This window comes from Caretta caretta, chromosome 15, assembly GCF_965140235.1.
Source record: "Caretta caretta isolate rCarCar2 chromosome 15, rCarCar1.hap1, whole genome shotgun sequence".
NCBI classification, from domain to species: Eukaryota; Metazoa; Chordata; order Testudines; family Cheloniidae; genus Caretta; species Caretta caretta.
The window spans coordinates 2,298,669-2,315,138 of NC_134220.1; the positions used below are offsets into that span (position 1 = coordinate 2,298,669).

Here is a 16,470-nt window from a genome sequence, read left to right on the forward strand (position 1 = left end):
TAAATACAAAAAGTAGGATTGAAATGGTTCCAAGTAATAAAAGACAGAACAAAGTGAATTACCAAGCAAAATAAAATAAAACATGCAAGTCTAAGCCTAATACAGTAAGAAAACTTAATACAGATAAAATCTCACCCTCAGAGATGTTTCAATAAGCTTCTATCACAGACTGGATGCCTTCCTAGTCTGGGCCCTATCCTTTTCCCTGGTACAGCCCTTCTTCCAGCTCAGGTGGTAGCTAGGGGATTTCTCATGACTGCAGCCCCCTTTGTTCTGTTCCACTCCCTTATATATCTTTTGCACAAGGCAGGAATCCTTTGTTCCTCTCTGGGTTCCCACCCCTCCTCCTCAATGGAAAAACACCAGGTTAAAGATGGATTCCTGTTCAGGTGACATGATCGCATGTCACTGTAAGACTTCATTACCCACTTGCCAGCACACACATATACAAGAAGACTTACAAGTAAACAGAGCCATCGACAACCAGTTGTCCTGGTTAATGGGAGCCATCAAGATTCCAAGCCACCATTAGTGGCCCACACTTTGCATAATTACAATAGGACCTCAGAGTTATATTTCATATTTATAGTTTCAGATACAAGAATGATACATTTATACAAATAGGATGACCTCACTCAGTGGATTATAAGCTTTGTAAGGATACCTCACAAGAGACCTTTTGCATGAAGCATATTCCAGTTACATTATATTCACACTCATTAGCATATTTTCATAAAATAATATAGAGTGCAACGTCACAGGCCCCTTCACCCATTCAAGGCCGCAATCAAGATTGGAGACCTGCTGTGACAGGCGCTGTACAAAGACGTGCTGAAAGGCCATTCTTCCAGTACAGGGACCAGAGCAGCATAGCTCCAGGGCCGTACCTATGCCAGCACAACTCCGTAGTGCGGACACATCCTACAGGCGATTGGGGGACGCCCTGGATGATTGGAAAAAGGCAAATATAGTGCCCATATTTTAAAAAGGGAAGAAGGAGAATCCAGGGAATTACAGACCAGTCAGCCTCACCTCAGTCCCTGGAAAAATCATGGAGCAGGTCCTCAAGGAATCTATTCTGAAGCACTTAGAGGAGAGGAAAGTGATCAGGAACAGTCAGCATGGATTCACCAAGGGCAAGTCATGCCTGGCTAACTTGATTGCCTTCTATGGTGAACTGGCTCTGTGGAAAGCTGGCTAGATCATCGGGCTCAACAGGTAGTGATCAATGGTTCCATGTCTAGCTGGCAGCTGGTATCAAGTGGAGTGCCCCAGGGGTCGGTCCTGGGGCCGGTTTTGTTCAATATCTTCATAAATGATCTGGAGGATGGTGTGGATTGCACCCTCAGCAAGTTTGCAGATGACACTAAACTGGGAGGAGAGGTAGATAAGCTGGAGAGTAGGGATAGGATACGGAGAGACCTAGACAAATTAGAGGATTGGGCCAAAAGAAATCTGATGAGGTTCAACAAGGACAAGTGCAGAATCCTGCACTTAGGACGGAAGAACCCATACACTGCTACACACTAGGGACCGAGTGGCTAAGCAGCAGTTCTGCAGAAAAGGACTTAGGGGTTACAGTGGACGAGAAGCTGGATATGAGTCAACAGTGTGCCCTTGTTGCCAAGAAGGCCAATGGCATTTTGGGCTGTATAAGGAGGAGCATTGCCAGCAGATCAAGGGACGTGATTCTTCTCCTCTATTCAGCACTGGTGAGGCCTCACCTGGAGTATTGTGTCCAGTTTTGGTCCCCCTACTACAGAAAGGATGTGGACAAATTGGAGAGAGTCCAGCGGAGGGCAACAAAAATGATTAGGGGGCTGGAACACATGACTTACGAGGAGAGGCTGAGGGAACTGGTTTTATTTAGCCTGCGGAAGAGAAGAATGAGGGGGGATTTGATAACAGCCTTCAACTACCTGAAGGGGGTTCCAAAGAGGATGGATCTAGACTGTTCTCAGTGGTGGCAGATGACAGAACAAGGAACAATGGTCTCAAGTTGCAGTGGGGGAGGTTTAGGTTGGATATTAGGAAAAACTTTTTCACTAGGAGGGTGGTGAAACACTGGAATGCGTTACCTAGGGAGGTGGTGGAATCTCCTTCCTTAGAAGTTTTTAAGGTCCGGCTTGACAAAGCCCTGGCTGGGATGATTTAGTTGGGGTTGTGTGACGAAGTGGGACTGTTCTTAATGTTTCCTCTGAATAGTGTGGGGGTGCCTCAGTTTCCCCTAGGCAGTTCTTAAGTATCTAGGGGGTGGGGTAAGGGTGTATGATCATTGCAGAGCCCTAGAGGGCAGGTGTATGCAGGAGTCTGGACACAGAGAATGGCCGACACCCTGTTTCCTGGCAACTAATGGCCTGGGCCCTTCCCCCCCTGCAAGGTGAGAGCTGAAGGGTTGGAGAACAAAGGAATCAGGTGACCTCCTGGCCCGGGAAAGGAACAAAGCCCAGAGGAGGAGGGGCTGGAGGGGTTTTCAGTTTGGGGCTGGCTGGGACATGGAGTGAAGTGCAGACGTGGTTGTCTGGCTCACTACCCCCCAGAATGGACCCAGCTGAGGGGTCCCGTTCTCTGCACCTGCAAGCTCTGTTTTAGACCATGTTCCTGTCGTCTAATAAACCTTCTGTTTTACTGGCTGGCTGAGAGTCACGTCTGACTGCGAAGTTGGGGGGCAGGACCCTCTGGCTTCCCCAGGAGCCCCGCCTGAGCGGACTCGCTGGGGGAAAGCGCACGGAGGGGCAGAGGATGCTGAATGCTCTGAGGTCAGACCCAGGAAGGTGGAAGCTGTGTGAGCTGTGTGTCCTGAAGACAGGCTGCTCACAGAAAGGCGACTTCCCCAGAGTCCTGACTGGCTTCATGGGGAGCAGTTCCAGAGCATCGCCCAGGGACTCCGTGACAACTGGTGGCAGCGGTGGGATGTACTGCACCCCGTGGATGGCGCTTCCTGCAGTAAGTGACTGGGGAGCAGTAACACGAAGGGGGATTGCCGAGGACCAGGCCTGCTGAAGGCTCAGAGAGGAGCGGTTTCGGGGGGCGGTTAACCCCTGGGAGTGTGTGAACAGCTAGAAGGACTGTGCAGTAACAGGGTTCCCCTGGGGATTGCAGCGAGCAGTCCAAGGGGCGGAGGAGTCTGCAGCTCGACCCTGGCAAAGAGGTGGTGACCTCGAGAAAGGCTGGCACACTAGGGGTTCTCCCTGGAAACCGTGGGGAGCCTGTGAGTCCACAACAACTTGGGAGGAGCGGAGTGATGGCCTGTCACCGTCTCCTTAAGAAGGACATTGTAAGCCTGTGCAAAAAGAGAGGGTTGAGCATTGGAAAGTTCACCAAAGCAGAGTTAATCGTGCAGCTGGAGGAGGATGACCGCTCTAAGGAACAGATTCCTGACCCCAACTGGGGCTATAGCAGGATCTGGGAGCAGCTGAAGCGGGAGCCAGGCATCGCCAAGACTCCTGTCCCCGACCAGACGGGGGTCTTCACGATCGGGTTCCCCATCGGGGGATCAAGACGGACGGGAGTGGAGCTGAGTCCGAGAGAGCAAGAGGACTGTGAGAGACAGCGAGAGCCTGAGAAAGACCTGCAGAAGCAGCAGCAGCATGAACTGGCGGTGGTGGGGTGGAGAGGCCTAGGGGACCTCCCCGGGGTGAGTGGGGATAGATCCCGGGGGGCCAGTTCCGCAGGGAACCTCGAGACTAAATTGCTGCCCCTGGTTAAGGAGGGGGGGGGTGTGGATGCCCACCTCACTGCCTTTGAGCAGGCTGGCGATTTGAACCAAGGGGGCCCTGCGGAAAAGCCCCGGTGTCTAGCTCCCTTGCTGGGTCCCAAGGCCACAGACTCCGTCAGCCAGGTGGTTGGGGATGTGGACAGGCTCCCACTCCTGACCCCAACCTATATGTCTGTGTGGAGTTTCCTGGGGCCAGGCCCCCCGGACCTCCAGTGGGAGCAGAAGGTGATGGTCAATGGGGAGACATTCTTGGGGTGGCCAAAGGGCATGGGCTGCATAAACCTTCCCACATGCGGCCTGCGAGTGCTATCGACCACCCTGACCTAAGGGAGGGCGTGAAACTGGAAGGGCCTGGTGTAACTCCTACCAAGGAATGGGAGAGATGCTGGGGCATCCATGGGAACGTTGGTGGCTTCGAACTTCCCCAGGTCACCGGCTAAAGTGACCCCGCTCAGTTCGATCTCGAAGGGGGGAGAGATGTGATGAAGTGGGACTGTTCTTAATGTTTCCTCTGAATAGTGTGGGGGTGCCTCAGTTTCCCCTAGGCAGTTCTTAAGTATCTAGGGGGTGGGGTAAGGGTGTATGATCATTGCAGAGCCCTAGAGGGCATGTGTGTGCAGGAGTCTGGACACAGAGAATGGCCGACACCCTGTTTCCTGGCAACTAATGGCCTGGGCCCTTCCCCCCCTGCAAGGTGAGAGCTGAAGGGTTGGAGAACAAAGGAATCAGGTGACCTCCTGGCCCGGGAAAGGAACAAAGCCCAGAGGAGGAGGGGCTGGAGGGGTTTTCAGTTTGGGGCTGGCTGGGACATGGAGTGAAGTGCAGACGTGGTTGTCTGGCTCACTACCCCCCAGAATGGACCCAGCTGAGGGGTCCCGTTCTCTGCACCTGCAAGCTCTGTTTTAGACCATGTTCCTGTCGTCTAATAAACCTTCTGTTTTACTGGCTGGCTGAGAGTCACGTCTGACTGCGAAGTTGGGGGGCAGGACCCTCTGGCTTCCCCAGGAGCCCCGCCTGAGCGGACTCGCTGGGGGAAAGCGCACGGAGGGGCAGAGGATGCTGAATGCTCTGAGGTCAGACCCAGGAAGGTGGAAGCTGTGTGAGCTGTGTGTCCTGAAGACAGGCTGCTCACAGAAAGGCGACTGCCCCAGAGTCCTGACTGGCTTCATGGGGAGCAGTTCCAGAGCATCGCCCAGGGACTCCGTGACAGGTTGGTCCTGCTTTGAGCTGGGGGTTGGACTAGATGACCTTCAGGGGTCCCTTCCAACCCTGATATTCTATGATCTATGATTCTACAGCAACAGCAGGGATGCAGGAACACCACCTCCCTGAGTGACAGCAATGAGGTCAATGGAAGCATTCTTCCATCAATCTAGCTGCGTCTACGCTGAGCCTTAGGGCAGCGACGCTATGGCACTAGGGGTGGCAGGCACTCAGCTGTAGCTGTTTCAACCTATATTTTAAATATAGGCCAGGCCAGAGACTGTCCCTGCCCCAAAGAGAGCATGGCTAGCCCCCTCCCTGCCACCTTCCCCTGCACGGTCACTGCAGTATGCCTGAACTCTGGGACAAGGCAGTTCAGCTTCTGAGGCATGTTCTTGGCCTTCATCAGTTCTTGGCCTCTTTGCTGAGGCCGCCAGCAAGTGGGCAAACAGCCCCAGACTGTGGAACAAACTTCCGCAGGAGCTAAGGCCCATCCTAGACCTCCCTGTCTTCTACTCCAAGTGCCTAGTGCCAGTCTCTCTCTGGCTTCCTCTAACACACACACGAAGCTGGATGGGCATTTGAAACCAAAATCCAGCCTTGCCAAAACAAGACATCCTCCAGGGAGAGAGAGAAAGAACCGCACAGCACAAGTGTGAGTCGCGTTACTCAGGATATGGCTGGATGGCATGTGGTGTGACAGTCTATATCCCTAGGTTCTCCCTTTCTACAGGTCTATGATAAATTTGGTACAAAATATGCTCTCAAGGCTGATTCCCCACTCTGGCACTTTGAGTGCAGAAGGTGGGGGCCCGCAAGGATTCTAAAAATTCATAATGGCCACTCCAGGCTGGTATTAAACTCCCAAGGTCACAGCTTCTCTCTGACCTTAGATGGGTAGATGCTGTCACCACCCAAGTGCAACACCCCCCCGCCCCTTTGAGAACCCAGAAAGGCACACTTGGGGATTCCTTCCTGTGGGGCACCCTCAAGCTCTTTCACCCCCCCTCCAGGGAAGAGCTGAGAAAAAAACAAAGGAAATCAGCTGTTGCCACCAGCTAATTAAACATGTGCACAAATCTCTTAGGGCACAAACATCCAATCCTGTTCTTAAAAAAGGTACATTTTATTAACCCCCCCCAAAAGAAAATACATCTGGAACTTGGGCTTTTTGCTAGATCTTAAAAGATACAATTACAAAAATTAAGCATCAAGATCACTCTCTTGAGGTTCAGCTTAAAGGTTACAAGCAAAACAAAAGCATCTGGGGTTAGCACAGAGGAGTCCACAAGCCTTACAAAATAAAAGAAATAAACCTAATTGCCTCTTTCTAGACATTCTTCATCTACTTACACATCTGGGGTTTCAGATAAGTAGGTTCGAGGTATGAATTGATGTTTTTTCATACCTGGTTTTAAAGCTGCTTACAGCATTGCTGCTCTGTGTCTCTGCTCTCCAGAAAACAAGACACAAAGGGAAAGTTTTTTCACAATTTTAAAAAGTTCTAGCCTTCCCATTGGCTCTTTTGGTCAGGTGCCCACTCCTTTCCTTTTACCTGTGGGCTTGTTAACCCTTTACAGGTAAAGCAAGTAGAGAACAACCACCAAGAGGGATTCCATAGCCAACTGGCTCACTGGATGTCCACAAAAGGGAGCTATCCCCCCCGTCATTTATCACATATGCTTTGTGAGGTATCACTTGAAAACTCATAATCTGATGAACATTATTGTCCTGGTAAAATATGTGTGGCAACATTGTATGTAAAGTTATAAGATTCTACTGTATGACTTTACTGACACATGCTCCAAGTTTAGAAAAGCAGGCATGTGACGGGCAGCCACATGGGGGTTAACCAGTCACTTTGGACCCAAGAGGCCATGCCCCCTCACCTGTGCTCCAGGTGGTGGGAGCAGATAAAAGGCAGCTGGCCAGCTCAGGCAGGGCTGGCTGAGGGGGAGGATGGACGTGTGCTGCTGGCGGCTCCTACCAAAGATCAGTCAACCCCCCCGACAGCTGAGGTATCCTGGACTACACTGTGGAGAGCACACCAGCAGTAGAGACTGACAGGGACACCAGACTGCTGCTCGTGGAAGACAGGCCTGCATTGGACTTAAGGGTAGGCAGTGATCCAGGGAATGTGCTGGATGCTGATACTTGAATCCTAAACTGGGAGGTTACCAGCTTCACATGGCTCTGGGTCGGAACCTGGTAGAGTAGGGTGGGCCCAGGGTTCCCCCACCCTCCATCCCAGTAATGCTGGAGACCCTGGCCACTGTTTGTTTGTTCTGCCCCATCAAGGGGGTCAGAGCCCTATTTGTGATTGGTTGCCCCTGTCAGGAGGCTCAGGGACTATAAATTGTTTGTTCCCTCCGAGCAGGGGACTGAAGCTGCTGGTTGCTAGTGTGCGCCCCAGCCAAGGGGCTACAGCCTGCTCATTTGCTCCTCCCTGCCCAAGGGGCTGAAACTCCAGTTTGTTGTTATTTACCCCCAACTAAGAGGCCTAAAAGCTAGACTGTTTGTTTGCTCTGCTCTGTCCAGAGGGCCGGAGTCCCTGACTGTGTTTGTCTGGCCCAGCTGAGACTTACAACCGTGCGAAAGGAGTATCAAACTTGCACTGAGCAAGCAGGGGCGCCCCTCCCCTTAATGGCCGTGCAGAGCCCCTGTGACAAGACACAAACCAGTTCCTCCGAGACAAAAGGCTAGCCAGCACCTCAGCCAAGCGGCAGAATGCCTATTGAGGTTACAGGGACAAACCATCCTGATGTGTCAAAAGAATAGTAAATATGGCAGGAGACCAGCTTAGCTTAATGGTGAAATCCTTGCAGATCTTAAGCATAAAAAAGAAGCTTACAAGAAGTGGAAGATTGGACAGATGACCAGGGAAGAGTATAAAAATATTGCTCGGGCATGTAGGAATGAAATCAGGAGGGCCAAATCACACCTGGAGCTGCAGCTAGCAAGAGATGTTAAGAGTAACAAGAAGGGTTTCTTCAGGTATGTTGGCAACAAGAAGAAAGCCAAGGAAAGTGTGGGCCCCTTACTGAATGAGGGAGGCAACCTAGTGACAGAGGATGTGGAAAAAGCTAATGTACTCAATGCTTTCTTTGCCTCTGTCTTCACGAACAAGGTCAGCTCCCAGACTGCTGCACTGGGCAACACAACATGGGGAGTAGGTGGCCAGCCCTCTGGAGAAAGAGGTGGTTAGGGACTATTTAGAAAAGCTGGACGAACACAAGTCCATGGGGCTGGATGCGTTGCATCCGAGAGTGCTAAAGGAATTGGTGGCTGAGATTGCAGAGCCATTGGCCATTATCTTTGAAAACTCGTGGCGATCGGGGGAAGTCCCGGATGACTGGAAAAAGGCTAATGTAGTGCCAATCCTTTAAAAAGGGAAGAAGGAGGATCCTGGGAACTACAGGCCAGTCAGCCTCACCTCAGTCCCCGGAAAAATCCTGGAGCAGGTCCTCAAGGAATCTATCCTGAATCACTTACACGAGATGAAAGTGATCAGGAACAGTCAGCATGGATTCACAAAGGGAAGGTCATGCCTGACTAATCTAATCGCCTTCTATGATGAGATTACTGGTTCTGTGGATGAAGGGAAAGCAGTGGATGTATTGTTTCTTGACTTTAGCAAAGCTTTTGACACGGTCTCCCACTGTATTCTTGTCAGCAAGTTAAAGAAGTATGGGCTGGATGAATGCACTATAAGGTGGGTAGAAAGTTGGCTAGATTGTCGGGCTCAACGGGTAGTGATCAATGGCTCTATGTCTAGATGGCAGCCGGTATCAAGTGGAGTGCCCCAAGGGTCGGTCCTGGGGCCGGTTTTGTTCAATATCTTCATAAATGATCTGGAGGATGGTGTGCATTGCACTCTCAGCAAATTTGCGGAGGATACTAAACTAGGAGGAGTGGTAGATATGGTGGCAGGTAGGGATAGGATACAGAGGGACCTAGACAAATTGAGGGATTGGGTCAAAAGAAATCTGATGAGGTTCCACAAGGATAAGTGCAGGGTTCTGCACTTAGGACGGAAGAATCCAATGCACCGCTACAGACTAGGGACCAAATGGCTAGGCAGCAGTTCTGCAGAAAAGGACGTAGGGGTGACATGGACGAGAAGCTGAATATGTGTCAACAGTGTGCCCTTGTTGCCAAGAAGGCTAACGGCATTTTGGGCTGTATAAGTAGGGGCATTGCCAGCAGATTGAGGGACGTGATCGTTCCCCTCTATTCGACATTGGTGAGGCCTCATCTGGAGTACTGTGTCCAGTTTTGGGCCCCACACTACAAGAAGGATGTGGATAAATTGGAGAGAGTCCAGCGAAGGGCAACAAAAATGATCAGGGGTCTGGAACACATGACTTATGAGGAGAGGCTGAGGGAACTGGGATTGTTTAGTCTGCAGAAGAGAAGAATGAGGGGGGATTTGATAGCTGCTTTCAACTACCTGAGAGGTGGTTCCAAAGAGGATGGTTCTAGACTATTTTCAGTGGTAGAAGATGACAGGACAAGGAGTAATGGTCTCAAGTTGCAGTGGGGGAGGTTTAGGTTGGATATTAGGAAACACTTTTTCACTAGGAGGATAGTGAAGCACTGGAATGAGTTACCTAGGGAGGTGGTAGAATCTCCTTCCTTGACAGGCTTGACAAAGCCCTGGCTGGGATGATTTAATTGGAGATGGGTCCTGCTTTGAGCAGGGAGTTGGACTAGATGACTTCCCGAGGTCCCTTCCAACCCTGATATTCTATGAATAATCAAATGGACCATCAGCTGGTTAAGCAGCCATTCTTGGGCAGGAAAAACGGTGTGAGCGAGAAATTTACATGTTTGCAAAGAAACCGCTAAGGAATACCAGGCAGACTGGAAGTCTCAGGAGCTTGGGAACTGGCTCTGGGACCTTTTGCCCTTGAATACTGATTGGGATCAGGCCTTTTTTAAAGCCCCTGACCATGATTACTGGATTAGATGGACCACTGCTCTTCTCAGGCATGCAGATTCCTAGAGCAGCATGATGACCCTCTGAATGGTGCTACCTGTCAGCTCTGTGTTCTTGGGGAACCAGGGCGCAGTATCCAGCTTGTCTGACTCATGAAGGACACCCCCCAACTCCCAGCCTCTGCTTGAACCAAAACCGATCGGAAGAAAGACTTAAGAAAAGCAATGAAAAGGCAGTGGGAAACACGCCTAAACCCCTCCGGACAAGGATTAAGGTAACTCCCCTAGCTTCATTTGCACTGAGTGACAGTGGGGATGGATCACTTGATGATTACCTGTTCTGTTCATTCTCTCTTTCTCTCTGGGGCACCTGGCATTGGCCACTGTTGGTAGGCAGGATACTGGGCTAGAAGGACCCTTGATCTGACCCAGTAGGGCCGTTCTTATGAAGATGGGACAGGGAGGCATCCCCAGTAGCATACAGAATGGAGAACAGAGATTCCAAGGCAAGAACCACATGGAACTCTGGGACCTGAAAAGCAGGGAAACACAGCATGGTGGGGGAATCTCTGCTCCAGATGTTAATGAACCCACACCTGCACACACCCAGCTCAGTAGTTATCAGACCAGTTCTAGTAACAGGCTCCCAAGGGAGACTGTGGAATCCCCATCACTGGAAGTTTTTAAGAACAGGCTGGACAAACACCTGTCGGGGATGGTCAAGGTTTACTTGGTCCTGCCTCATTGCAGGGGCTGGACTTGATGACCTCACGAGGTCCTTTCCAGCCCGACATTTCTATGGTCCCCTCCCATTGGCTCTTATGGGGACTGTGCGTACCCAGTGGCTGGCCCTTTCTATGGAGGGACTACTTTGGGGCCCCTAGGGAGGTAGGTACAATGGGGTGATCAACCACCCTTCATAAGACCACACCCGGGGCCACCTCTTGAGAGATGCTGGGAAGCTGTTGGGCTCCTCTTAGCTTCAATGAGACAGGGGAGGCAGTGTTGCCTAGTGGATAGCACCAGACTAGGAGAACTAGGCAAAATTCTCAGCTCTGCTGCTGCTTTGCTGGGTGACCATAGGCAAGTAATCGCCCTCCCAAGCCTCAGTTTCCCCTCTGTGAGACAGGGGAAGGACACTGACCTCCTTGCGCTCTATAAGAACTAGGTATTCCTACCGTTGTGATGCTCGGCCCCTTTCAGGACGAAGTGCCACAGGAGAACAGCAGGCTGGCAGGGGCGGTGCTAGGAGCAGAGGAGAGCTCCTGGGCTCTGAGCGAGCTGCGCTGGCCGGCAGCGCACCATGCTCGGGGAGTAGTGCTGTGAGCTCCAGTGCGCATGAGGAATTTTCCCAGGGTATCACCATTACGCAGACACCTGGCCTGGGAACCAGGTGCCGCGAAAACTCAAGACTATGGCACCAAAGGCAGTGCCTCCTCTCTCGCCTGCGGCAGCTGGGGCAACCAGCGTGACGGCTCCTTCTGCAGGCTGCTGGCTACTGGCCTTGACAGGGCCAAGCCCTTCCTCGTGGCCTTTCCTCTGAGCGCACTGAAGTCAAAGGGAGCGGAGCAGGTTGTAAAGGCCGCACTAGAGCCCTGCAGCAGGACCAGGATCCCACAAGGCCCGCAGGACCCACTGCCATAATAGCGGGAGTGGGTGTTGTGCGGTGGGATGGGAGCGAGATTCAAACTAGTCCTGTGCAGGGTTGTAGGCAGCACCATTGCAAACAGGAGCACTGCTTACAAAGAGACCCAGGCAGAGCGGAGAGATCAAAGGAGAGCAACAAATAATAACCCACCTTCCATCTGGGCATCTCCAAGGGCCTAGCAAACATTAATGACCCATGGCCAGTCCAGTGAGGGGGGTCATTTGTCTTGTGCGCAGGCAGAGTCCTGAGCATGAACTGGGGCTTAATCCTTGCACAGTGTCACCAGTGCCAAGAGTCCAGAAATCATGGGATTGGCTTAAAATTCAGGAGATTTCAAATAAAGAAATGCTGGCTTCTTTGCCTCCTGCTTTCAGAGCCTTCAGGCTGCGCTCAGGTCACATTTGCAAGCTCTTCCCCACCATCATGAAGGCTAGAAACTTACTGGGTACATTTTAAAAAAAGAGCTTCCCACCTAATCACATGACTCTGGGTCCTGGAGCTTAAAGGAAAACACCCAATGTTACAAGAGAAAAGGATAACCTTGTAAGAGGTGAGAACCCTGCTTCCAAGCCCTCTGCACTGCGAGTAATGATCAACTCCATTTTAGGAAAGGGAAACTGAGGCACAGTGAGGGGCAGTGACTTGTGTTAGGTCACAGCTTAAAGCCAGAAACAGAACCCACATCCGGAGGTCTGGGCCTAAACTACAAGACCATTGTTCTAACTGAAAATTCACAACCTAAGATCTGTGAGGAAAGGTTAAGCCAATGTCAAACCTCAACTAGAGGCTGGGCCAGGAGCTTGCTGGGAGCTCTTGGGACACAACTAGCTTGTACAGAATAGAGCAGATCGCAGCCAGCCACCTTCATCTTTGGTGCAATGCATGGGGCCAGACCTCTGCTGATTGCATTTGGTCTATGGGGCTACACTTTTATCAATCCTTTTTTGAATCCTGCTATGCTCTTGGCTTCAGTGTGATCCTGTGGCAGTGAGTTTTAGAGGATAATTGTGCACTGTGTAAACACACGTCTCTTGTGGCAGTTTTAAATTGCTGTCTTTCAATCTCATTGAATGTCCTTTTGCTCTTGTATTTCCTGAGTCAAAAGGAACAGAAGATACAGATTTATCTTCTCTGTCCCATTCATTATTTTGTACACCTGAATCAGGTCTTATCTTGTCTGATAGCTGCTCCCAGAGCCTGAAGGGAAGCAGCCTGTGAAGGGGATTTGAATGTCCTGTGTCCTGAGGGATTTGAGTGCTGCTGTTGATATGGTGTGGTTTCTTGTGGTTGCAAAGGAGGGGATTTGTTTGGGATGCAATTTGGCCTAGTGGGTAGCACACTGGCCTGGGCCACAGAAGTCCTGGTTTCTAGTCCTGGCCTTGCTGCTGGCTGACCTTGGGCAAGCCACTTCCCCTCTCTGTGCCTCAGTTTCCCAATCTGTAAAATGGGGCTAATGATGCTGACCTCCTTTGCAGACTCGCAGTGATTTGCATCCCTTATTTAATCATTTTGAATAATGAATACATGTGAGAAGATGGTGATCTGGCTGCAGACAATTCCTGGGATGGTGGAGGGGGAAGAGGCAGAATTTGTAGATTAAATAAAAGATCCAGAATTCTTCACCCAGCTTTTGCCCCCAACTATAGATGCTACAGTCAGAGCGCGGCCAATGCATGAGACAGGACAGAAGCCAGCTTACTGCCCTCCTGTGGCTAGGTTGCTCAGCGGGGATATCAGGAGTAAAAAATCTGGGTCAAGTCAGAAGACCATAGTGAGGGCCAGTGTCCCTCCCATTTTTCCCACCCACGTGTGGAATAAATTTTGTTACGTGCAGCAATAGGGAGGTTGTGTGTGACACGTGACCTTCCTATGGGTGCACATAACAACATTCATGTGGTGGGGGTGGGGCCGAGGGGTTCAGAGTGTGGGAGGGAGCTCAGGGCTGGGGCAGAGGATTGGGGGTGTGAGGGCTCTGGCTGGGGGTACAGGCTCTGGGATGGGGCCAGGGATGAGGGGCTCAGGACTGGGGCAGAGGGTTGGGGTGCAGGGGGTATGAGGGCTCCGGCTGGGGATGCAGGCTCTGGGGTGGGGCTGGGGATGAGGGGCTCAGGGCTGGGGCAGAGGGTTGGGGTGGAGGGGCATGAGGGCTCTGGCTGGGGGTGTGGGCTCTGGGGTGGGGCCAGGGATGAGGGGTTTGGGGTGCAGGAGGGGGCTCAGGGCTGGGGCAGAGGATTGGGGGTGCTGGGGTGTGAGGGCTCCGGCTGGGGGTGCGGCTCTGGGATGGGGCCAGGGATGAGGGGCTCAGGGCTGGGGCAGAGGGTTGGGGTGCAGGGGCATGAGGGGCTCAGGGCTGGGGATGAGGGGCTCAGGGCTGGGGCAGAGGGTTGGGGTGCAGGGGCATGAGGGGCTTGGGGCTGGGGATGAGGGGCTCGGGGCTGGGGCAGAGGGTTGGGGTGCAGGGGCATGAGGGCTCTGGTTGGGGGTGCGGGCTCTGGGGTGGGGCCGGGGATGAGGGGTTTGGGGTGCAGGAGGGGGCTCAGGGGCTATGGTGGGGAGAGAGGACTCTCCCCAGCTCTCTCTCCCCCACAGCAGCACCTGGGCTGGGGGGAAGAGGCACCTCTCCCCACTGCAGGAGCTCTGGGGCTGGGGCTGCAGGATAGGTGCCCCTCCCGCCGGCCCCAGCAGGTCCGGGCACAGCCGAGGTGGGGGCCGGGTGAGGTGGGGCTAGTGCGCGGCTGGTCCCCAGCGGGTTCCCTGGGTGCCTGCCTGGCGCTAAGTAGGGTGCTGGGCCGCTTACAGGGAGCTGAGGTGAACTTAGGGCTTGTCTACGCTGCAGCTGGGCTCAAGCCTCCCAGCCCAGGGGCCAGACCCAGGCTAGCTCCGCTCAGGCTCGTGTGCTACAGGTAGCAGGGCAGCTGCTGCTGGCCTGGGAGACGGCTCAGGCCGCCACCTGCACCCCGGCACCCCCCTGCTTCGCACCCGCACCCGCGGGGCCTGTTCTCCAGCTGGAGCTACGCTGATTTGCAGCAGCCGAGGATCCGGCTCAGCTGGTAAGCGTGGAACAAGAAGGAGCCATGGTTACAGTGTTCCCTTCCTGACTGCTACAGCGGCCCAGAACCGGGTCCCTGATCACCTGCCCCTGGGGCTGCAAGGGGCCTGTGGCCTTGTTTTTCCCTCTGCGTGTGTGTTCTGCCCCTCTTCTACCCCTCTTCTACCCCCTCTGTCCTGTCTGTTTACGTAGGCAGCTCTTTGGGGCAGGGGCTGGTGGCTTCTCTGTGGTTTTTGCAGCGCCTGACACCAAGGGCTCCCCATCTTGGATGGACCCTAGGCACTATCGTAGCAGCCACGGGTATTAGTAATAAGAGCCCATCCTCCGCAGTGGGCCCAGGTCGTGCCCAGGCCCTGCCCCACGGTGCCTCCAGCATCAGAACAGTTGTTTTCTGCACACAGAGCTGCTGCTGCCCCCTTGCCCGCACCCGCCCACAGCGCCAGGATGCAAGATCAGTGCAGTCTCCTCTTCCAAGACGCATGAGCCGCCAGCCCATGTGGGCCCCACGCTGCAACTGAGTCTCGGCAGCCGGTCTGGGCAGCTCGGGCAGCACCGGGGACCCAGCTGGCAGGGACCAGAGGGGCCAGGGCTGTGCTCACCATGGCGTCTGCCTGGGGTGGCACCATGCTAGGGCGGACTGAACTGCCCCACTGAGACGGCAGAAGGGCTGAGCACACAGCCTGTGTGTTACTGCAGGAGAGGAGCTGGGGTGCTCATGGAGCTGTGCTGGGGTGACTCCCCAGCTGCAGGCTACTGGCTTGACTCTTCAGGTATATTAGGTTTAGCCCCAGCTTCTTCCCTTCCTGAGGGCTGGAGGCTTTACCCAGCAGCGGAAGTTAAAAAATGAAAGAAAAGGCCAGTTCAGACTGCATCCAGATGCCGCTGGTGAGGCCTGCGGTGTCCAATTCACCTCTGCTGGGAGCACATGGTGGTAAGGAGAATGGCCCATTGCCCCCTCTCCAGCCCCCTCCATTGTAGAGCCTGGAGCCAGGATCCCAAGATGAGCTAAGTCCAGCACAGAGCCAGCCTGGCAAGGGACCAAACACACATGTTACAGAGGGGGAACCCTGGGAGCTGAGCTCAGTGCAGAGATGGAGCCGCCCAGCCCAGACTGCGCGGGGAGCAGGGAGCCTGCACCAGCCCAGGGACTGGCCCTGCCCACTCACCCACAACAGGGGGGGAAGACGGAGAACTGCCATCCCTCTCACGGGGCACACAAAGAAACTGCCTGAGCTCACCTGCTCCAGTGTATAATCAATGGTACTCATAGAATCTCAGGGCTGGAAGGGAACCTCAGGAGGTCATCTAGGCCAACCCCCTGCTCAAAGCAGGACCAATCCCCAGTTTTTGCCCCAGATCCCTCAATGGCCCCCTCAAAGATTGAAGTCACAACGCTGGGTTTAGCAGGCCAGTGCTCAAACCACTGAGCTATCCCTCCTGTCTGCAGCACCACCTGTCCTTGGGGCTGTCCTCTGCCCCGACAGTGCTTCTGCACCCTTCCCAAGAGCTCCTCAAGCTGGAGAAAAGCTGGGAGTGCAGTAGCTGGCTACCTCCCCCTAACAGCTGCTACACTGGCTGACACCCGGGACCTCCAAAGCACGAGCTGTACAGTGCGAACTAAAGAGCCAGGCTTTCAAGCTGGGGCTGTAAGACCCACATCCTCTGTGCTGTGGGTCGGAAACAGGGGGCAACCGCTGGGTTACGCTGGTGCAAGTTTTATTGCACCTCCTGATGGAAGAGTCTGGGAGTGCCCCAGAGCTAAACCTCCTGCACCTTTTGCAACAGTGCCCCCTGCTGGGAGAGGCAGGTTTGGGATATCGCAGAGCAATCCCTACACGAGGCTTCACAGTCCCCCACTCGCCACTCTTCCCCGCGGGCTCCGAGAGAATGGAGACAGGGCATGGGGAGATTAAG

The 16,470-nt window shown here is 53.4% G+C and overlaps 1 protein-coding gene across 11 annotated transcripts in view; it reads right to left on the reverse strand.

Annotated features, from left to right (window-relative positions):
* Positions 1-16,470, reverse strand: part of EMID1 (EMI domain containing 1) — a 94,977-nt gene that overhangs the window by 65,680 nt on the left and 12,827 nt on the right. The gene's annotated exons all lie outside the window — the stretch shown is intronic.